This window comes from Falco naumanni, chromosome 2 (assembly GCF_017639655.2).
Source record: "Falco naumanni isolate bFalNau1 chromosome 2, bFalNau1.pat, whole genome shotgun sequence".
Taxonomy (NCBI): domain Eukaryota; kingdom Metazoa; phylum Chordata; class Aves; order Falconiformes; family Falconidae; genus Falco; species Falco naumanni.
In genome coordinates this window covers 37,483,858-37,508,554 of record NC_054055.1, presented here as the reverse complement: position 1 = coordinate 37,508,554, position 24,697 = coordinate 37,483,858, and the positions used below count along the sequence as shown (strand labels likewise).

At 40.4% G+C, this 24,697-nt stretch overlaps 1 long non-coding RNA gene across 2 annotated transcripts in view; it reads left to right on the top strand.

The window, feature by feature from the left end:
- Positions 1-1,109: 1,109 nt before the first annotated feature.
- The window catches only part of LOC121084052, a 334,007-nt gene continuing 310,419 nt past the window's right edge, over positions 1,110-24,697 (top strand). For both annotated transcript variants that reach the window (XR_005826562.1, XR_005826561.1), the window contains exon 1: positions 1,110-1,250. This is a non-coding gene — a long non-coding RNA (uncharacterized LOC121084052). The remainder of the gene's footprint in view (positions 1,251-24,697) is intronic.

Sequence of the window (24,697 nt, the reverse complement as noted above, 5' to 3'; positions counted from 1 at the left end):
CACACATATCCTATGGTAGTGGAGTCAAGAGCAGTCTACAGACAGAAGATACCTGTGTTCCTTAGACAGTTATTTATGCACCACTTTACTGTGGACTGAGGGTGGGATGAGCAGACAGCTGAGTCCTGAGAGACCTGCTGATGTTGGCTTAAACAACCAGTGCTGGCTCATTTCCTCACTTCTGGTGTAGATCCAGAAGGCTTTCCACCAGGAGAGCTTGCCCGCAGCCATTCACATCACAGTTTCTGCAACAGATCCACACTTGAAACTGTTCAGATGCTACAGGTTTGCCCATCTGGTACAGTTAAACCTATGGCTGTCACTCCCACACTAAAACACAGCAATGACTTTCTTCACCCTTGACATCTTGCTGAGCTGGCTGTATCTGATAATGAGGTATCTGCTCATAGAAAGGGAATATGGATTCTGGTGAAAATACTGGAACTCTTAATGAACCTGCCTCTGAGTCTCATTATTCAGCTTTATATCACTACTGATCTCTGGACTGCATTGCTACTGATGTTTATGTCCTAACCTGTCACATCTAGTATTACTTTCCCACCTTTGGTGTTGCATACTTGCATTGGTACATCTGTCCTGCGGCTAAACAGCCTCTTTGTGGCTCTATTAACAGCAAAGTTTGACATTGCCAGTTTAGTCCTGCTGTCCCTTGTCCTTCTGTCCAAGATTATTCTCCCCATTAGATCTCCTTACAGAAGTGCTGTTACAAGTACTCTGTAATTTGCAACGTCAAAATGACCGGAAATAAAGATTTGCTATTTACACATTTTAAAGTAACCCGTTTATTTTGAATAAAGTGTCCTCAGAATCAGGGACTGAAGCAGGCAGCCTCCAACAAACAGATGATGGTAGTCAGCTACAAGTGAGCTGTGGGTGGTAGCCTAGGCAGAAACTTTATGCAGAATGACTGTCCATTGTTAAGATTTAAACCGAGCCCTATGTGTGATTTCACATCCCCCAACAATTTTCCTTGCTTAGTCACCACAGATACCTCTCCACCGATACCCTTTTTTGGGACATATTTAATGAGGAACTCCTGGGTGGGACAGTGTTGCCTATGAGAGAGCAATGCTACATTTGTACAAAACCACATTGTCCTCTCTCGTTCCGGCCCGGGACGGCCCCGCCGGGGGTCGGTGTGACACCCGGAGCGGGGGGAGACGCACACGCGGTCAGACGGCGCCGATCGGGGAAGTTTCTGGGAGCGGAGCGTCCGCAAGGGAGCAGCGGTAGGAGGGGGCGGGGCGGGCAGCGCGGCGGGAGCCCAGCGCGGGGGGAGCCCAGCCGGCGGCCGGGGCGCGGGGGCGAGCGCCAGCCGCCACCCCGGGCCCAGCGGCGCCCCGCGGGCCCGCAGCTCCCCGCCCGCCGGTGCCGGGGGGCTCCGCGTCGCGCCCCGGGCCGGGCGACCGCGCGGTCTCTGACGGGGCGCGCGGGAGCCGCTTCCCGGACGACGGCTCGTATCGCGCGCACGCGCCCCGCCTGGGCACGCGGTGCCGGGGGTCGCACGCGGCGGCCGTGCCCGGGCGGTGGAGGCGGCCGGCGGTGGCGGGACGTGTCCCCCGGGACAGCGGGGCCGCTCCCGGGCACCGGCCGGCGTCGGGCTCCGGGCGGCGGTTGGTTCCGCGGCCGCCGAGTTGGGCGGCACCGGCCCGGGCCGGGCACTGAGGGAGGCAGGGGGGGGTGGGGGGTGGTGGTAGGGGGGGGGTGGGGGGGTGGTGGTAGGGGGGGGTGGGGGGTGGTGGTGGTGGGGGGGTGGGGGATGGTGGTGGGGGGGGGGTGGGGGCAGCGCGGGGGCGGCCGGCTCGCGGCCTGGAGTTCCGCATCCTTGGAGTCCGCTTCTAGTTGGCGTTGACACATTTTGTGTGTGTGCTGCATAATGCCTGGAATATGTTGACACGTTGGGATGCAGCAATTTATCTGACAGATTTGAATACAGCCGCCTCGAACATGGCTACAATTCTGCAGGAGCATTATCCGGTTATCAGATTTGCTCACAGGAACAAGTACCTGTGTCACTTCTGCAGCATATTTGCATGACATGTGATGTTGGTGATTCACAATAATTTAATTGCTCCATAAAAAAATCGCGGCTGCAAAATGCACTTGCCAATACGAAAGCTGGTCTGTCGCTTTACGCTCAGGAATAACAGGAATAGCACGGTTCACTCAGACGAAAGAAAACATTTCTTGAAAATGAGTAAAATGAGTGTGCGTGCTTCTTGATTACTCTGAAAATAACTGGTTCATTAACTTTAAAACTGTTGTTAACTTGACCATATTGTTAGGTCAAATGTAAATTGACTTTGTAATTTCTTGTCTGTATTATACAACAAAAAATATAATTCAGCCTTTTTGGCAAGTTCTTTGTATAATACTAAGCCATGAAATGTTTGTGGAACATGAATTTGTGGTACAGTTTGCATACTTTTACTTGTGGCTTCTCTTATCTTCACCAAACCAAGAATTCAGCTGTCAGTCTCACACTGTTATTGTCATTATGCAAAGTCTTTCTGTATTTATCCAGATTAAGGAATACTGTTAGGCAAACACTAACATATAGTTCTGGTTATTGGGGAAATTGCCATATAATGCTGTTAAGTTGCTGAGATTTCTGCCGTATCAGATTATAAGCACATATATATTGAATGAATAAAAATACTCTTCTGCAAGACTTTTCAATTCCTTAGACTACCAGTCAGTTTTAGAAACCATCAATGGAAACATTCCTTGAGATCTTATTAATAAATGTTCAAGACTAATTTGGAGGTGCAAACAGCAATACAAGGGCACTGACAGCAAGCAGTTATTTATTTGCACAGTAAAATGCGTGATTGTGCTTCTTGCTTAGTCTAAAATAATCAATTCATTAACTTTAAATATATTGTTAACCTGATCATATTGTTAAGGTGAAATGTAAAAACAGATGTGTTTTGGGGGGTTATATTAGTTGATGCATAGGTACACTCATGTTCACATTTGGCACTCTGGAAATTACAATGTGATTACGTGTTCTGCAGAAACCAGAAGGTATTAGAGGGTGAACTGTGACAGCAAAGCCTAGCGACAGGGCAACTAAAATAATTTTGTTTTCTCTATATTGGAAAATCTTGGTATTCATTAGAAGTCAAATGCCAATATAAAGCTTAATAAATCCTCTGAGAATGTTTTTGTTACTATGTGATTTAGATAATTTGATCCTTTGTGAACCAGAGGTAAAACTATTGAGTTAAAATGTTGGGAAAACTATGTTAATAGATGTTTAACAAATATTTTTATAGCCCTCCTCCATAACTCTCAAATACCACCATATATTTACTTTGTTGAGGAGACACCAGGATGATACTTGGAAAGAACTTTCTTTAGGGATTCATTTGAGTTACTCTGTCATGGAATAGACCAGACAGGAGAAATAAAGGAAATCCTTGTCTTCAAAAAAGGAACTTCAAACAGGTGATTATTTTGGCTGGCCTGTTCCCGAGCACTTGAGGGATTAGGTCAGTTATCTTTAGAAAGAAGTTATTGCCCTTCCTTGAGTAAGTGGCACTGTGACATATTTTGCAGATAACCTTCACATGAATGAGATAGAGAGGGCTTTGCTAAGGACAGGCTGAATTAGGACTCGTAGACCCAGGAGATTTCCTCTCTCGGTCTGCTTGCTGCTGTTCTCATTTCCAGGTGCTGCCAACAGAAAGTGGTATGCGTGTCCCAAAGATACAAGCACAGCTGGCACGTGGCTGGCCACACATGCCAAAACAAAGGCAGCATGGCCTTTTCCAGCACACGAACACCAGCAGTGCTTACATACACCCTGAGCGCAGACAATGCAGGCTTCCTCCTGCTCTGTGTGGTTTGAAGCTAACCAGTGAATCATGTATCCTCACTCTAGATTCACAAAACCTCCTCAGATACTAGCATGGGCTTTTAAGTTTGACATCCATGCCCAGACCCTGGGACCCATTCCCAGTCGTATGCTCAGACCTCAGGTTCTGGTCAGATGCGAGTGGCACACTGGCTATTCAAACTTGATGTTCACTAGCAGATCATCCCCCAACACACATCACATGGAGAACAGATGGCAGGATCACACAGAAATTAGTAATGTACGGGATTTAAAAATGAGATAAATGATCAGATGCAGGGTTTGATCAGAAGTGTCAATCACTTCTTCATCTTTCCATGCTTGTAGGTGTCACACTTTGATCCCTCCCTTTCCCCAACCTTAGCCCTTTTCTTAAACACCCTGGAACAACTTCTGTATATTCCCACAATCCCCTTAAAGCATTCCATAAGTTTTTCACAATCCCCTAATCCCATAAAATACCCCATTGTAGGTTTGTTCTTTCCCATGAGACCCATGATAATCTTGTTACCCTCCCTCATCAGTTACAAAGTTCTAGTAGAGTCTCTCAGTAGCCTGTCAATCAGTGAGTGACCTGACAGTCCTAGTCCTTGTGATTCCTCCATTATCTCCTGTTCATGTTTCTAAATTTATGTATCTGGGTGGTTAATTTACTACTTTTCCTGTCTTTTGGTTTTGTTGGTGGGGGAGGAGTGGAGGTGCGGGTAGTGTTTATGTTGAGTATCTGTTAGTCATACATTCTCACAAACCAGATGTCCTTTCATTCCAGGTGTCCACACATCCTTATGTTCCCCATATACTTAAAGACATCAAACTTGAGTTTGTTACTGAGTTTCTAAAAAATAGTACCGCAATGATTAATAGAAGAACTTCAAGAGACATCAGGGAATCTATGGCAATACCACCACAATTGGAAATTATTCTCCAGCTGCATCGGCATAAGCTAACGTCACTTGGTCTACATCTGGAGAGGGAAGGGATGCACAAGCTGAGTAGCTGGTATGGCTCTTCAGGATATTTACAACAGAGAAAGTGCATATGGAATAAATCACATGTCTTCCAGGGAGGCACAAATGCAACTGAGTCAAGACACAGTAAGGAAACCCTTGCCATGGATAAAGGCCAAAAAATCTAAAAAGACCTGGCAAACTGTGGTGGGCTTGGGGAAGCAAGAAGAGGGATAACCACTTAAAGACTTGTCTTCAGGGGGGCCATCTAGGGATTCATCCATACACCTAGAAGTTCATTTCCAGGAGAGCTTGGTAAAGCACATCTTCTGGAGTGATGCCAGGGGAGAAGGTGGCTGTGAGAGGGAGCATCACCTTCTGCTAATTCAATAGAAGTCTAAGTGGAAAGCAATTCTACCTGAAGTTTTCAGTTCTAGGCAACCTGCAGGGTAGATGAGTTGAAGGCTAAAAGCTGTAACCAGCCAGTTCTTCTCATAACAACTAGTTTGAAAATTGCTGCACAAGCTTTTTCATTTAATTTAAGACTTCAGGACTGGCCCTCCTCTGTAGAGACTTCATCATAGGACAAGGTGTCATTGGCTTCTCTGAAATAAACTTTATATCAAATTACAAGAGTACCAGGTCACAGTCACTCTGAAATTCTGGTCAGTGTCACAAAAGTGTGAAGTTGGACAACGATTGATGAATTAGGCTCCTCCAAACAGTGACTGCTAGGATCAGATAATAACATTTTTTTTTTAAATAATTAGTTTGTTTCATTAAAAATAATTAAATAGAGTGTCTCATTTTTATAAGAACTTTAGGGGGGACAGCTAACTATTGTGCACGCAGCTTCCCTCTTCACCTTTGTTTTAATCAGTAAGTTACTTAGAATAAACATCATAGCTCATATAAAAATTGTGCTTTGTAAAAAATTTCAAATTTTAATACTTGATCTCTCCCCTCAGTGAAGGGTCAACTCTAGACCTTTTAATTACTGTTGCATTTTACTAAAAAAACCCACCCAAAACCCAACCCAAACCAAAACAAAAAAAACAGGAAAAAAAGACCATCACCCAAAAATACTCTATTACGTGGCTGTAAAGAAATAATTTTAAAAGCAGAACCATAAATAGAAGTCCCAGATCAGAAAAGGACAAACAGAATGGAAGAGATTAATTTATATCTTACATTACTCACACTGATGCCCTAAAGAGTAGGTAATTCTATGTGATCCATTCCTTCTCATTTCTGAGAAGCTTTACAAAACAAATGTCGGTGCACTTTTGTTTATTCTGTTATCTCCATTTATGAAAGTTTTTAAAGGAAAGATACGTTTGTAACATTGTCTTTGCCTTGGAGGTGCATATAATGAGGCCAGAAATTGTTATGAATAAATACATTGCAGAAATAAATGAGTGGTCTCTCTTGAACTTTAACAGACTTGCACAAGAAAAATACATGTACAGAATGCCCTGCAAAAAAATTTGGGATCACCATGGAAGTATTTTCCCAAGTATTTAACTGCTGTGCTTTTTTTTATATTAAATGGTAACTTGCCTAACCCCCTTATATCATACTTTGTCTCAGGCTGAGAGAGTGGAACTTCTGTGTAGTAACTGATGCTGGTTCTCTTTTCTCTATCAGCTTACTAACTGTGGATCTGTACTGGATAACACTGGATTAAGTTTCCTGCCAGACTGTTTTGCTTTTTGCTTATCACAGCTAATAGATTTAAAATTGTTTTCTGTGTCTCTTCTGACACAGAATCACCATATCTTATTCCTGACATGCCATATTTGTGTCTTCCCTGTTTTACACATCTTTTGGGGAGGTACATTGGTGGAGCATAAAAAGGTGAAGAAATGTTCTCCAAAGGTAAAAAAGAGTTAATTACACAACCATGACTAGTCAAAAGATTGAATAGGCTTGAAGGACAGAAGTGAATTGTGCAGCATATGTGGATTTTTATACACCTATGCTGTATATAAACTCCCTGACAGACTATCAGGCAGTATGTACTGAATGTAAAAGCTAGAATACAAAGCAGATGGGGCACAAACATTTAAAACTCATGTCTCTAACTTTCTAATCTCCAGCATTCTCCTAGAGAAACTGGCTGGTCGTAGATTGGATGGGTGTACTCTTTGTTTGTTGACAGACTGGCTGGATGGCTGAGCCCAAAGAGTGTTGGTGAATGGAGTTACATCCAATTGTAATTGGCTGGTCACAAGTGTGTTCCCCAGGGCTCAGTACTGAGGCCAGTCCTGTTCAATGTCTTTATCAATGGTCTGGACAAGGGGATTGAGTGCACCCTCAGTAAGATTGCAGATGACACCAAGCTGTGGGGGAGTGTTGATCTGTTTGAGGGCAGGAATGCTCTGCAGAGGGATCTGGGCAGGCTGGACTGATGGGCTGAGGCCAATTGTATGAGGTTCCCCAAGGAGAATTGCCAGGTCCTGCACTTGGGTCACAGCAACCCCAGGCAGCGCTACAGGCTTGGGGAAGAGTGGCTGGGAAGCTGCCTGGCAGAAAAGGACCTGGGAGTGTTGGTCAACAGCCGGCTGAACATGAGCCAGCAGTGTGCCCAGGTGGCTGAGGAGGCCAACAGCATCCTGGCTTGTATCAGAAACAGCGTGGCCAGCAGGACTAGGGAAGTGATTGTCCCCCTGGACTCGGCACTGCTGAGGCCTCACCTCAAATACTGTGTTCAGTTTTGGGGCCGTCGCTACAAGACAGATGTTGAGGTGCTGCAGCGTGTCCAGAGAAGGGCAATGAAGCTGGTGAGGGGTCTGGAGCACGAGTCTTATGAGGAGCAGCTGAGGGAGCTGGGGTTGTTTAGCCTGGATAAAAAGAGTCTCAGGAAGGACATTATTGTTCTTGACAGCTACCTGAAAGGAGGATGTAGGCAGGTGGGGGTCAGTCTCTTCTTCCAGATAACAAGTGACATGACAAGAGGAAATGGCTTCAAGTATCACCAGGGGAGGTTTAGATTGAACATCAGGAAAAAATTCTTCACTGAAAAGGTTGTTAAGGGCTGGAACAGGCTGCTCAGGGAGGTGGTGGCATCACCATCCCTGGTGGTGTTATAAAACATGTAGGTGTGGTGCTTAGGAACATGGTTTAGTGATGGACTTGACAGTGCTACGTTAGTGGTGCCGACTTGATCTCAAGATTCTTTTCCAACCTAAACAATTCTATGATTCTATCATTCTCTGATTCTTTGAAAGGGTAAGATTTGTTCCACATTAATTATTAAAAAAAACCCAAAAAACAACAAACCACAGGAAAACTGTAGAGTTAGGTTCATGAGTATACAACCTCCAGTTATAGATGATGGAATTGTGAAATTAACTTTCATTATTGAGTGCCAGTATTGAATCTTATGAACCTTCAAAGCCACATGGTGCAGAACAGAAGGTAAATTTACATCAATTAATTGTTTTATGAAAACCAGATAAAAAAGCACTCTCCTTGAACCACTTTGATTAATGAACCTAAATGTATCACGTGCATGTATCTGTGTATATAGTTCTGTTAGAGGATATTAATGGCTGCCATCAATCACAAACCTGGTTACAGTTGATATGTGAACTGCCTTCACTGAGTCTAAATGAAAGAACAGTATAATGTTTCTTTTGTGTAGGAGCAGATAAAATAATAGAAGCCAGGGATAAAAAATAAATTAAGTATAACATTAGTGCAACATCTAGTAGCTGAGTACTTTGACTAAACTAGTTGCTCAACTTTTTCTATAAATAAGAATATAAAATACATGGCTCATTGCAGCTGTCTTAAGATAGCTAAGAAAAGCTTAATTCTGGAAGTACCTGTTTATCTGTTTTCTGCAAAGCCAGGATTCCAGCCATAGGTGGGATTACATTGCCATAATTTAGATAGATGTCTAGAAGCTGTCTAAGTTTAAGACATTTTTATGAGTAGTTAGGTTGGTTAAGTCACCGTGAACAAGAAGATTTCAGCAGAGGTAACAATTATATAATGAATTATCCTTTTAATGAAAATAATCTGACAATGACACTATTCTGGTGCCTATTACTAGGATAACCCAGGAACTGTTAGTGTTTGTCTATTTCATGAGTCAATATATCTAAAATCTGGTTTCCTCCTGAATGCTCCTGCTTTCTCTTCATGTCTTCCCACTAAAAACTGAGAAAGGCTCCATGTGACTACTAGTTATCTTGTAGTAAGTTGTACGTCCTCCTCTTTACTTCAGTCCTGCAGTACAAGCCTCATGGCTTAAGTTTACATGGTAATAGGAAATGTTTGGCCAGATCCCAGTTTTTGGGTACCTGCTGTAACAATAGCTATTACAGAGAGGTCTCTACTTTAAAAAATGTATGTGTGTGTGTACACGTCTGTCATATTATCATACACATTATCTGTGTATATATACATATATTTATGTTTAAACAATCTTATTTTCTTTACAACATAACACAAGTCATGTGGTAAATTAAGTAATCAGGGCACTAAAGCAGGACACTAAATTCCTGGCTTCAGAGACTTCTGTCATACTCCTGACTCCAAGATTAAGTTGTTTATACTGTTTCCCCTCTCATAGTGCTGTTTATGCTGTTTTTCATAACATAACTCTTTGGGTACCGAGGACTGAATGTTACTCTTAAGTTTAGAAGTCCACCTACACCTGTGCCTGAGTTAGTCATTCTGACAGGGAGAAATAAGTAGCTCAGAAGTAGATGTTAGCAAACCACTACATCTGGTCATACGATCTCAATTTCAGCTGGTAATTTCTGGGCTTCAATTATTTATCAAAATAGACAAACATGAGTTAACTGCCATGCTAGCAAACTGCCCTTCACAGATGGGAGTATACAGAGAGTGCTGTAATGCACATTACTCCTCAGATGTTGGAAAAAAAACATGCACCAGAGCTGAGAGGCAACAGCAGAAGGTCAGCAAAAAGTGCCCAGTGGTTTATTAATAAACAGGTGTATACTTTGTTATATGAAAGATCATTTGCTGGGATTTCAGGGGGAGTTTTTTTATGCTGTATGAATACTAGCCTGGACATTCATACCTGGTGTCTGAGACACAGCTATTCCTTTATCAGGGTCTTGCAGTAACCAAATGTGGAACAATACTGCAATAACTTTGTTCCAGGTATTGCTTCTGTCTAATTGATCGTTTTCCAGAAACTGCAATAAATTACTGCTTTATTAGTCACACTGGCCAGGGGTCAGTCCCATAATGTGTCATTAGATATCTTTCTGTTAATCTTCTCTCTTGCATTCAATGCAAGGAATTTTGGTTGGACAGTGAAACGAACTATCAGTTAATGCAGATTTACAGTGGGAGTTATTTGCCTTATTTTTCCCTGCACTAGATAAGTTGGTATGCTTCTAAAAAATCTTACACAATCACCTGCTGGTTAAATAATAGTTTCTAACTTTCTTTTTCATATACAGATTTAAGAATTAGATTCTGACTGAAGTGGTGGAGCTCCTGTGTTACTGTCAACATTCAGTCTTTATTCTAAGTGAATTAATATTTTCTTGGGAGTTTCCTATATATTTGCAGATGTCTTCTTTTTCAGAGGGCAATTATTCTATATAAAAATGCATGAAACATATCAGTAGTTGTGACCTCTCTGTCATTGGCCCTTGCTGATATTTTTCTCAAAGGAACTCTGTCAGCAGGTTGGGACTGAGGGAGGCTAAACTTTGTGGAAGCAAATCTATCACACAGTGAACTGTGCTTAGAGCTTGCTTATTACAAGACATAAAAAATAAATGGTTTGAGTGTGAAGCACATTTTTTCACCCAGAGAATGACTTGGGGCATAATGGACTGCATTCAGGAATCTTCTGTTATTTTAGTCAATGTTTTATGTATTTGCTTTCATTTTCTGGCAAAATATAGTCCTCATTTTTCAGGCATTTACTTTTAGTTAGAAAATAACATTTAGAAATGCAGTGTATTTCATATCTTCTAGCTTAAGCTCTAGGTTTTGTATTTGGTCTTGATCCACAACAGAAAGTAAGTTTTGAACTATGAAGAAACCCACCTGATGCACTGTCAAAGCATTCCGTTGCAGCTCAATATAATACACACAGGGCCCAGCCTTATGGGATTCGGTGATTGAAACTGTATGTCCTGGTTTCAGCTGGGATAGAGTTAATTTTCTTCTTGGTGGCTAGTACAGTACTGTGTTTTGGCTCTGATGTGAGAACAATGTTGGTAGGACATTGATGGTTTTAGTTGTTGCTGGGTCATGTTTGTACTAGGTCAAGGACTTTTCAGTTTCTTGGGCCCTGCCAGCGAGAGGGCTGGAGGGGCACGGGAAATTGGAGGAGACACAACCAGGACAGGTGAACCAAGCTAGCCAAAGAGCTATTCCATACCATATGACGTCATGCTGAGTATATAAACTAGGGGAAGAAGGAGGAAGATGGGGACATTCGGCATTATGGTGTTTGTCTTCCCGAGTAACCATTACACGTGCTGGAGCCCGGCTTTCCTGGGGATGGCTGAGCACCTGCCTGCCCATGGGAAGTGGTGAGTGAATTCCTTGCTTTGCTTTGCTTGTGTGTGTGGCTTTTGCTTTACCTTTTAAATTGTTCTTCTCTCAACCCTTGAGTTTTACATTCCTTTCTGATTCTCCTCCTCATCCCTCTGGGTGGGGGGAGAGAATAAGCGGCTGCGTGGTGCTTGGTTGCCCACTGGGGTTAAACCACGACACTGTAACAGAATGGGATTATTATTTACAAAGAGTAGAAGTAACGGATAAGTACAAGAAGCACTGGAATTGAATTTATTTGTCTTTGTGTACCCCAAAATGTATTGAAGAGGAGAGTAAAGGGGACACCATATCTTTTTACACCCAAAAAATCCCTCAAAATGAGCTAAATGGTAGCCGTGGGAAAACACAGTAGAGTGGTAAATTGCCTCTACCTACACAGCCAATTAACATGAGCTCGTACTGGCGCTAAAGACACAAAATGAAGATTAAAATGTAAGATAGCTTCTCCATACAGCAATTACAAACCCCAACATTTACTGTGTATTAGGAAACTGAAATACCAACCATTTCAGATCAGAATCGTTATCGGGTAAAGAAACAACAACAACAACAACAACAACAAAGGTAGTCAAACATTCTATAGTTATTCAGAACAGTAATTATAGTCATTCAATTTCAAACACGTTTTGCAATTTATTAGAAATTCATTAGTTATTCAGTACAATTTTTACAATTGCCTGTAGTGATAGGACAAGAGGTAATGGGTTTAAACTTAAAAAAAAGAGTAGATTTAGATCAGATATAAGGAAGAAAATCTTTACTGTGAAGGTAGTGAGACACTGGGACAGGTTGCCCAGAGAAGTTGTGGATACTCCATTACTGGAAGTGTTCAAGGCCAGGTTGGATGGGGCTTTGAGCAACCTAGTGTAGAGGAGGTATCTAGCCCTGCCCATGGCAGGGGGGTTGGAACTAGATGCTGTTTAAGGGTCCCTTCCAACCCAAACCATTCTATGAATCTATGATTTTATATACTTGACTGCCACGACATTTTATATAAATCCTGCAGTACCACAAAGGTGCATTTCGTTAGTGTACATATATGCACGCCTATTGTGTATACACTCACATAACCCCTCAAAATGTGCATTTAGGGTTGCAATTTAATATTTTGGGTTAAGCTGCATCTGATGTTTTTAGGAGTCTTATCATTTAACGCCATTTCTCAAGTGAGAGCTTACTTCTTTCAATTCTTAAGATGCTGCCAAAATGATAATTTTCTTTTTAAATTGATCTGAGTGACTACTGGGGATGAGTATATGTGGTATAATTTTCTATTTTAAAATACCAAGTCTGATTGAACTGATTGAACATTATAGTAAAATTATTAACAAAAATTGACATTAAAACACATAAATATTTATTGGAACCAAATTTTAATCTGTATCTGATACTTGATCCAAAGTGCAGAGTACAAAAATAAATTACAAAATTAGTAAATTAGTGAATAAAAATTGTACTGTGTGATACAAATGAACAGTATTTCCAAGTTAAAGTACAAAATATTTAATACGGTTTTTATAAGCTGATCTTTTTAGAAAGTGTATTTAGGAAGATCGTTGACGGGGATGATGACCTTGGGTAAATTGTTGGTAATGAACTGGTTGCTCACCTTTAATATTTAGTAATGGGCAGTAGCAGCTTGAGGGTAATGGGGTCCATTCACACCAGAACTTGATAAAACTTGGTAAAATCTTTCTGAGTCATATTTACCTGTTGTGCTAATGGCTGATGGTGTGTATCAAGCCTGACACTACAACACGCAGGAACCGTGGGGTTTGTTTCTCAGTAGAGTGTATGCTGTGCCTCAGTAGGGACTTCCCTGTCTGCCAGCCAGAAGTGAATATCACGGGTTTGTGATGAACAGGTCCAGAGGAGCTGGGACCTGGAGCAGTATCAGTGTGAAATGTGTGTGCGTCTCTGTGTGTGTGCATTCACACCTCAGGATACAAATCTTAGAATACAAGAGTGCTGACCACTCACTGTACCTATGCTGCTGTGAAAATACATTTTTGATTACATGTCACTGAGTAGTGTATTTTTTGTCACCACCGTGCTGAAATTTCCTTGTGGCAGGCAATGTACAAGACTAATGGCCCTTTTTTTCTGTCTTCCAACCTCTAGCAGCTAAATATTCTTGTCTTATTATTCTTATATTAATAATGAATAACCAATGTATTTATTTCTTTGTATAATATTGTTCTCCTAGACCTCCTCTGTGTTATATGCATATATATCCAATTGTACATACCTACAAACACAGAAAAATCTACTGCAAAAGTTTCTGTAGAAATCCTCACCAGCTAAAAAACAGTAAAATTGCCACAGGTAATAGGATTCAATATATCACTGGCTCTGTTAATTCCTTTATGCTTAGTAACGTGAAATTGAAGACATATCTCTTCTACACCCCTTTCTCTCACCTCCTTAGCATCTTGGGGCCTCTGGTGATACTTTTAAAACTTTTGCTTTTATTATTGTTCTACACATCAAGAAAGATACATCGTGTAATGCAGAAACTGCAATGGTTTGTTTCTACTAGAAATTTTACAAAGTTACAGAAACAAGAGAGCAGTCACTTGAGGTCTGTTTTGTCACAATAGCCCAACACCAAAAGTACGAAATGGCATGCTAATGTTAATGATACAGTAAATTTCTGGGTTTCATTGGCTTGGTTTTTAAATTAAGTTATTCATCTGAGTATGTATGTGTCTTCATTTGTGTTTGAGTAGATTGAATTGCATTTTTATGAAGCTTGATCAAGTATTTTTGCAAAGTACGCGCTTTTAAAATCTTTCTTAGCTGGCATGTATAATCATTTGATTTTGCTTAAAATTGCACCAAAATTCTAGAGACTTCTTGGCCTTTACTGTAGCTTTGGATGTTCACAACCACATCTTTAGCAACCATTACAGGCCAGTTATGTAGTATCAGTGAGCCCAACATACTGAAGAAGGTGGCTGTCACCTTAAAAAGCATGGCTACTGTAAGAAAATAAAAAGGGAGCATATCACTGGATCAAAGGTCCATCTGTGTATGATGGATGTCAGTATCCCGTTTCTGGTATTGACCAAAAATAGATTTGTAAGTAAGGATACAATTACAGCGGAAACAACCATGTCACTGAAGTGATGCAAATAAACAACTTGCTTTTCTTTTGTAATTTTTCTAATTCCTCGACACACAAAACCTCACCCAGAGAACAAAAAAACCCCAAAAACAAAACCAAAAAAACCCCCACCCCAACTCAAAGGAAAAAAACACCAAAACAAACAAAAAAACAAAAAACAAACCCAAAGAAAAATAGAGAAAAGAAAAAAAGAGGAAGGTATATTTAGAGAGTCAGGTCAGAAAAAAAAAGTTGTGGTTGGTTTGGGTTTTTTTTTCTGAGTATGCATTTACATACTCAGGTAACAATCACACATATGTGGAGGTTATATTATTTTCTAAAAGCTTTGTTTAAAAATTTTCTTTGGTTAAGCCTCAGATCTTATTTTTTTTTTTCTTTGCAAGATATTTCTTTAATGTAAAAATACCCAGTTTGAAAGACTAGGAAATATTTTTGGTTTTATCTTTCCCATCTTTTCTTTCTTTTTTCAGAAACAAATATGGAAATGTTATGTTTTCAGGTAGGTAGAGAACTCCTTTCTTTTTGTCTACTTTCAACTGTAATTCTTTGCAGAAACTACATGAGTGTGAAATGTTTGGGAATTGCCTTACATCCTATGAAAATATTAACTCTATTTCAAAATGAAATCTTGTTGAAACTGTTCTTCCTTCACTTGTACAACATATAGAATGCACATATGCAGTTTGACATTGAAATGGCACAGCACTGCCTTGTTTAGCAAAGTTAGCAACAGAGAAAATAATAAGCCAGGTCTTTAAAGCCAAAAGTGCTTCCGTCTTCTCCGCTTACACATGCAGTTCAAGTTGCAGTCACATAATTGGGTCTCAGATACCTGAGAAATTGCTTCTGTCTCTCTCTTTCTCGAATTCCCATGCCCAAGTTAAGAACTACTATTAAAGGTCTCACTTTCATTCCCCAATTGCTCAGAAAGCTTCACTGTAGCACCCTAGCAATTTGCTTCCTTTTATCTGTTGATTTTTAAATGTGTTAAGTCAGAGTTAGAGAGTACAGAGCTAACCTCTTTCTCTGTTTTTTCTTATGGATGAAGTTGAACTATTTTATGGTATATAAAAAATGTAATTCAGTATATCATATTTAGCTCAATGTTGTATAATCACCAATTATACAGTCTTACACATTTATTATTTTTCACTGTGTGTGCATACAAGAGGATTCTCTTGTGATATATTTATTGCTCACAGCACTGAAAAAACACAGAGAAGCTGAAGAGATTTGAGGACATAGTCTTGTTGGGTTCTTCTCTGGATTTCATCTCAGCTGTAGTTCTTCTCTTTTCAGCAGGGTAAACTTGAATGACAACTGAGTTACAAAACCAATACAGGCAGACAGATTAACCTCTTGCCTCATAAAGACCAAATCTACATGTAGTTTTGAAGGAAATCTTTCTTATTGATAGCTGTTGGCATCAATAGCTATATTCATTGCATGCGTCTATGTGTGTGTTTATATATGGTCTGTGGTGAAAATGTTTTATTATTTTTTAACATTTTTTAACATTCATATATAAATGTGGTAGGTTTTTTTTTTTCAGAAGGGAGCAAACTTTTATGTCACTCAACCTGAATAAGAAGATTTTAGGGAAGCTGGACATTCAGCATCCTGAAAATCAGGTGCTGGAGAAAAATTAAAAAAGCATCTAAAAGTAACAGTGGGTTTCATCTCTAAAAACAGCCTCTAAAAGTTAGGCATAGCTTCTGACCTCCTGCACAGTCAACAGGTAAAAATGAGTGTCGCTACATCTGAGTTGTTGCTTTAGCTGCCCACCACATCTCAGTTATCTCTGAGATGCATGATGTTGTAGCTTTGTGAACACATGCACATCTCCACTTCCTAACACTTGTTTCCCAGGCTGATTATGCCCAAGGTGAAATTACTTGTGCCCTGTTCTATTATTTCTGAGGTCTCTCTTGTTCCCATCATCCTGCACCTTTTCTTTCCAAGCACTGTTGGCCTCTACTGCACATTACTATGAGTTGTGTTGTTCCTAGTTTAAAGCTCTCGTCGTCAGTTCAGCCAGTCTTTAGCAAAGTTTATCTTGGCCCCACTTTGTCAGGAGCATCCCATCTTCCCCTACCAGTCCTCCATCCTCAAAGTAGATCCCATGGTTGTAAAAGCCAAATTCCTGTCAATATCACCAGCTGCCCAACCAGATTGTTGACCTGCAGGTGCTGAAATTAATATAAATGTATGACTTCGGTGTGACAGGACTCAAAATCAGGCAGGGTTTTGAGGTAGATCTGTTCAGATTTTCTCCAGTCCAAAGACAGAATAATATTTAAACCTCAGTTTAATTTTGGTTTTAGTAGATTAAAACCTAGACTATATAACTCTGAATATAGAAAACCTACAGTTTTCTTGCAGTAGTAAAATAAACACTGCCAGAGAGATCTCCTGAGTACTGGAACTTCATTGCCTGTGCTATTAAATTGTTAGGTCTCTAGCATGCTTTTGTCCTAGGAGAATAAGTAGATGCCCTGCCACAGCATTAGTAATGTTTGGATTTAGCACAAGTTAAGACACCTTTCTCAATAGGCAGCACCCATTCAGCCACCCTGTTTTGGAAGCTAGGAGAGTATAAGAGTATAGTCATAGGCCATTCCATGCTGAAGAACAGTTTAGGGAGCATTTTGATTGCCAGTTTAAATGTAGTAAACATGATTAAGAAAAGCAGAATAAAGGGGGAGGGGGGGGCAGGGGAAGCATTAGAAGCTACTTTTCTACTGGTTGTGCCCTTGTAGACAAGTTCCAGCTCTCAGTCCAGCCACTGAAACTCAGTTTTTTGAATTACAAGGAACTATATTCACTTCTTTCTAGTTTTTAGGAAATTCTCTCCATCCTCTAGCTGACCACTTCTTCAAAGCAGTTTCACAGCCCATGCACAAAATGTAAGCTTCCAAATCTTTCTTTGAGTCTTTCAAGCCTTTTCTGTTTGGGTATACTCAGCTAATCTCACCCACATACTTCCACCCACTTTTTTTATTTTCTTTTGTTGTTTGGTGGTTTGGGCATTTATTTATTTATTTATTTACTTATTTATTTAATTTCTGGAAGGTTCCATGCATCCCAGTGACTTATTAAAGGATGATAATCCAAAAACATACACACATATGATACCTTTTCTTAAGTAAGGCATTAAGCCCGAGCTAATTAGCTGAATTCTCAGCAGGGCTAAATAGCTTGGGTGGAGCTCCATGGTAAGAGTTATGTTGTCTTTGGTTCCATAGCAATGGTGTTTGGGCCAACAGGTGCTCTGCACAGTCCTGTACTCAGCAGGGTAAAATCCTCCAGTGTGCCATCAGAAATTTGAATTGCAGCAACCATCTTGAAAAACTTGGCTGGTTTATATCTTCTATGTGGCTTGTGCTGCTGCCTTTTCCTCTAGACATGGTGTTTCCCATTCTAATTCCATTAGTCATTTTAGAAACTTTGTGTGAATGCTCAAGCACAAAAATGAGCTGGCAGGGCATTGCAGCAGGTGCACAGCCACTGTGCTCTATCATGTATAACTTTACAGAGACTACAGACACTAAAGACTTTGTTAAAATGATTATCTGTAATCCTAGACAGGGGGTAGTAGGCCAAAATTTTTTGTCTCTGTTGAAGAAGAATCTTGTTAGAAACTAATCCAAGTTATTGATGGGTCATTTGTGGCTCATTCCCATAACTGCAGGTCTGGCTTTTCATGACAGATGGATGAGTTGACATTCTTGCTAGGAACTGTGCTCCCTGCAAATACATTAGTATACATACATGGTATTTTGCCTCTCTGAAGTCTTGAACGTCTGTTTGGATGGCATTTTGCCTGTTCACAAGTCAGCACAGAAGTCAAGCAATGGTAGGTTTATGTGGACAGTTGGCATTACCCTGCAAATGTCACTTTTTTTTCAAGAATTCATCCTGTGCCAGTATTGCATATTGGCACCACATGCCTCTTTACACCTAATTACGTGTTGACACTTACATGACAGAACAGAAATGGTTGATCTGAGGAGGGAAAGAAAGGTTGAAATATATGATTACTTTTACAAATACAAGTAATATGTTTTCAGACTTGTTGGAATGTCAATATACAGGAGGAGTCATGACCTTTTCACTCTCTCATGTTCAAGTAATTTTCCTAAAAAGTAATGATCATAAGTGTCCCCTTTATTGGCACAGATAAATGTCTGATAAGGCAAAGTGTTTCGAGTAAAAAGTTTGTATTATGCATGTACTGAACTTTTAAGGGGGGAAATTGAAAGATAGAGTTGTTCTATTTCTTGTAAAATCAGGATAAGAAATAGTTTTCCTGTTGTAAAATCCACTAGAAATAAAAATTGGGGGTAATATACCTAAATGTAGCACATGGATAACTGGTTTTGGGACTTCTAGAGTTATGCTCATTCTTTTCTAGAGCTTTTTTCCATCTTATCCATATACAGTCCAACAGGTAACAAGAGAGAACTTAAAAGCAATTCTGTACAGAAATACCTCTACAGTTACTGATACAGTAGCGGGTCAGCATCATTAGCATGTCCCTTTCTTCCTCTTTTTCTTACTCTTCTTGTTTGGTTTCTTGTCTCCTCTTTTCAGTATTGGCAGTGTACATCTACTATTTGTATTGTGCTGGCTGAAAGACCCTGATCCAGTTAAACTGGCTAATTTTGCTGAAGACTAAACAAGACCCCAAATAAATAAAAGTGGATAGCTTTCTTTTGGATTGGTGAGTGGTGGATCCAAGCACCAAGACTGCAGCAAGGAAGGCAGAGGACCAAGGTTCTCTCAGTATTTTGGCATCAGTGAACTATTAGATTAGCTCAGCAGCTCATAGAAACACAACTTTAGGTGCTTCCCTGTAGACCAATGATACCTTTGGCTTTTTACTTTGGTAGGTAGCTGACTTTGGGGAATTAATTAAGCCTGACCAGGATTGTTACTCAAATTAACAAGATAACCACTTTCTACGGAGGACATTTGCTGAACTGTTTCGCAGCCTCCTCACAAACAGGTCACTGTCTTCCCACAAATCTATGAAGACAAGTAAGCTCTTCCGCATTCACTGGAAGACAACCAGAGAGTGTCAGGTATTGCAACACAAACTAGGACATAATTTGCTTGCAACAGAGACAGTGAAGACCTAAATAACTTCAATGTGTCTGCTTAAATACAATTAAACTAGCTTGGATGCTCACACCCACATCACTTCAGCTAATTCTGCGATGAAGACATAGATGTACTTAATCTATTTGAAATAATAACAATACCATTATGAATATAAATATAAATCCAAATAATTATTTTCAGAATCCAGTTGCTCAAACTTGTTCTCTTTCAACTTTGCTAAATTATTTAACCCTTCCACTCCTCCCAGAGTCACTGAAGGAAAGTAAACAGGAGTGAGGAACATGTGTCTTACCTTTTCCCTCATGATAATTTGTGGGATGGATTGACCACAAAAAAGAAAATAACAGCTTCCTACAAAATGGGAGCACAGCAAATGCATAATCTTGGTTCATACAACCCTTCTCATATGCTTGTTGTTATACCTGGGTATTCTTTCCAAAAGTGATGTAAAGGTATAACTGTATTTTGAAAGCAAGCTTTTAGTATGGGTTCCAAGCAGTGACAATATGACTTTGTCTTAGAGATCTGTGGAAAAGTTAATATAACAGTTAAAAAATAAAAACTTGCCTGCAAAACAGCTGCTGTTTTTTTAAAAAGGAGCTAGTCCTCCTTCACCAGACACCTCACATATCACCCACATATGTGAAGCAGTCTTTGAGACTGATTTATCCTATCTAACTATAGGCATTAACTTGTATGCCTTAATGGGGTGTTTGATCTAAATTAGTAGCTCAGACTTTCTTGATAATAAAGTGAAAGAAGCACTTCCACATAGAGGAACCACTTTGCAACGGTGCCTCTCTCACTTCAGTGTCAGTATAGAAGTCCTGAGCTTTTCGTTTTGGCACTGTAGTGGAATTAGGTGGGATAAATGTGGCTATGTTTCTGGGTTCATTCTTAGTTCATTTCAGTATAAGTAAATTGAGTTCGCCTAAATGACTTGCACTGCTTCCGTCAAACAATCTGGTTTATTTGGCCTGAAATGGGCCAGCAGTAGTCATGCATCCAGTTATCACATCTCAAGTAAGGAGTGATAACTAACAGCTATGGAGCTGTCATCTGCTGAATAGCTCCAGCTGTTCTGTAAGCAAGCATCTGGCTACATCCCAAATTAAAAAACCAAAACCCAAAAACCCCCCACATAAATCAGGAAACATTCTGAGTTCTTCCCTTAAGCAGTTATTTTGGGGCATTATTTTTGTTAGGTGTAATAATGTGTAATGTAAAAAGGCATTATTTTTGTAAGATGCTTAATATTTACTTAAGTTCAAAAGTCTAAGAAAGCAGAATTAAATATGTATGATCTTGTGCAACTGGCTTTTGTACAGCCTTAGGTACTGCTGTAAGAATTGACCACAACAGTCCATGCTTACAGAGTATTTTCTTTGCAATATATTTCTTTTCAATAACAATTTATTATAAAATAACCATTTAAAAATTACTTCAGTAATAGTTTTGCCTAAGCTTCTTTAAAAGTAGCAAAAAAGGAGGAAAAAACCCCAAACAACCCATGTTAAATATTTGCTCAGGTAAGCAGGCATGAAGTTTCTGAAAATTGCCCATTTTTGTGAGAATTGGTAGAAATGTGACTCTCAAAATTGAAGATTTAGAGAAATACAAAGATTGGGTGGGGTGGGGTGGGGTGGGGGGAGTGGAAATGCTGGTTGGTTGGAGAAACGTGGCTATTATAGCTCTTAAACTGCACAGGAGGCCAGATCAAAGAATGGTATAGGTTGGGAAAGAATGCTGTAAAAAGGCACACTGATGAAATATAAGCTGCATATTGCACTGGTTCCCATGGCTTTTCCGTGATTGCTGTGAACTTCTAGGGACCTCAGTGGGGTTTGTGCCTAAGGCAATAAGGATGAGAAAGTGTAGTAACCCCCAATATCAAATCCCAAGAATCCCAGTTTCTAAGTGGTGTTATCCTTCCTAGATACAATAGTGGTTTCAGGGGATTTACTTATGTCCTGCTCTGCCCTCAGAGTATCAAGCAGGCATTTTTTTACAAATGTCACTTGGAAATATGTTCCTTTTGTGACTTCCCGTTTGGTATTACAAGTGCCCCAGAAGTCTTCTAAAGTGATGCAACTGAGCTACTGCAAGGCCTAGAGGGGAGTGAGAGGAATGACATTTTAAGGGGCAAGCAATTTTTTTATAGCAAATTCTAAAGGTGACAAGAGCTTCTGGACCAGAATTAAGGAGGTTGCTTTGACAAGTCCAGCTGCATTTTTCTAGGACTTATGATTGATCAATGGTGGGTTGAGAGAAGAGAAAAAACTATCCAAAGCTATTGAAATACCACTACCTAAATATTCATTGGAACATCTGCTGTTTCTTGGTATGATAATATATTGAAGCAATTCACACCTAACCTTTCTCCCAAAAAGGCCATGCTCTTTAAAATCTAAAGCTGAATATGCACTAAAAATGTTGTACTGCTTCACTATTCTCTCCTGAAAGTTATGCCAAATCTGTACGGGAAGAGAATCTTTTACCTACATAATTATCTCCATTTCTGGAGACAATCTACATAAATGTATGGCAAAACATCACAGTGTTTTGAAGATACCTGACACTGATACAAACCCAATACACAGTCATGCTTTCCTCATTTGAAGAAGAAGGAAATATTAGAGTGTATTCTGGGTTTTTTTCAGAACTGTCAACAAGTACTGATTTCCAACTAGCATTCTTGCCTTTGGAGTTCACGATGTCAGTCTGTTTGAGAACTACCAGGGCTTAGAAGGCTGATGAGATTGCAGATTCACTCATAAATTCATTAACATATGAGTAAGCTTTAGAAACCCATAGGTAGGGTTTAGAAACACACAAATGGGCTTTAGAAATAGCTGTGTTCTGCTATTCATTCAAATGCAGGCAGTCTGCCTCCAGACAGGTCTCAGATGGCCTCTCCTCATGCTCCCTGGTTAGTCTGGAGGATGCTTCCTGCAGCTCTTTGATGTCACAGCTGAACATGCTGTCCCCACCAGCAAGGCAGTAGGTATTAGCCCCAGAGCAGTGTGATAGTGGGAGCAATGGACATTCATTTATGGACTTCATGATCTTTTGCAGTATCAAACTTTTCCAGATTTTTTTCTAAATACTACAAGTAGCCCAGGCCCTTGTAATGTTCATATTTCCTGTTTCACAAGCCTCATTTGAATGTTATTACTCTCCCAAATGAGAACTGTAACAACCTTGTTTTGCCTACCCGCCTGCCAAGCTAATGAAGAATGGAACATTCAGCAAAGTAGAAAATCCATATCAGTATTACTCCAGATAATATCACTTCATAAAGAGCTATTATATCTCGGTATAGCCTCAATATGCTGTGAAATCCATACCTAATATATATATACAATAAGAAATACAAGTGTGAGATTCATCTTATCTAAATTTAACCATCAAAAACTTAAACACCAAGCTTAATAATTTGATTTCCTTCTTTAGAGAATACAGAAAGAAGCACCACTGTTAAAAAGCGTGTGACCGAAGGTATTTTCTGCAGAGTGTGCATTTAGATGTTTAAAAGTACCTATAGACACCTGTAATTAGGAGAGATGAAAATATTTCCTTTCAGGTAGTCATGTATCCTTCTAAACAGGAGAGAAGAAGCTGGCAGTCTAAAGCACTCCTATCCCTTGCTTGACAAAAGAAACAGCCTAGGGCGACTAACTTAGACCAGCTGACATACCTGACACAGTATGGCCTAAAGATCCTTTCTTCTATGATTTCAGAAACGTACAATCATAGATTCATTTGGGTTAGAAAGTACCTTTAAAGGTCATCTAGTCCAACATTCCTGCAATGAACAGGGACATCTTCAACTAGATCAGGTTGTTCAAAGCCCTGACCTTGATTGTTTCCAGGGATGAGACATCTACCACCTCTCCAGGCAACCTGCACCAGCATCTTACCACCCACATCATAAAAAATTTCCTCCTTAGATCTAGTCTGAATCTATCCTCTTTTAATTTAAAACCATTGCCCCTTGTCCTATTGCAACAAGCCCTACTAAAACATCTGTCCTCATCTTTCTCATAAACCTCCTTTATATACTGAAAGACTGCAATGAGGTCTCTTCAGAGCATTTTCTCCAAGCTGAATAACCCCAACTCTTTCAGCCTTTCCTCATAGGAGAGGAGTTCCATCCTTAGAACTGTTTTTTTTGCCCTCCTCTGGACCTGCTCCAACAGGTCCATGTCTTTCTTGCACTGGGGACCTGAGAACTGGATGCAGTACTCCAAGTGGGGTCTCACCAGAGCAGAGGGACAGAATTACTTCCCTTGACCTGCTGGCCATGCTTCTTTTTATGCAGCCAAGGATATGGTTGTCTTCCTAGGCTGCAAGCACACATTGCTGGATCGTGTCTGGTTTTTCATCCACCATTACCCCCAGATCCTTCTCCATAGGGCTATTCTCAACCCCTTCATCCTTCAGCCTGTATTGATACCAGGGGTTGCTGTGACCCAGGTACAGGACCTTGCACTTGACCTTCTTGAACCTCATGAGGTTCGTATGGACCCATTTCTCAGGTTTGTCCAGGTCCTTCTGAATGGCATCCTATCCTTCAGGCTTGTCAACCACACCACTCAGCTTGGTGTCCTCTGCAAATTTGCTGAGGGTGTACTCAATCCCACTGTGTATGTCATTGACAAATATATTAAACAGTACTGGTCCCCATATGGACCCCTGAGGGACACTGCTTATCACTGATCTCTGTCTGGACAGCGAGCTGTTGACCACTACCCTCTGGATGCAACCATCCAACCAATTCCTCATCTGCTGAACAGTCCATCCATCATATCCATATCCCTCCAATTTAGAGAGAAGGATGTTGTGGGAGACAGTGTCAAAAGCCTTACAGAATTCCAGATAGATGAGATCCATAGCTCTTCCCTTGTCCACTGATGTAGTCACTCCATCATAGAAGGCTACTAGGTTGGCCAGGCAGGACTTGCCCTTGGTGAAGCTGTGTTAGCTGTCTCAAATCACCTCCCTGTTCTCCATGTGTCTTACTATAGCTTCTAGGAGGATCTGTTCCATGATCTTCCC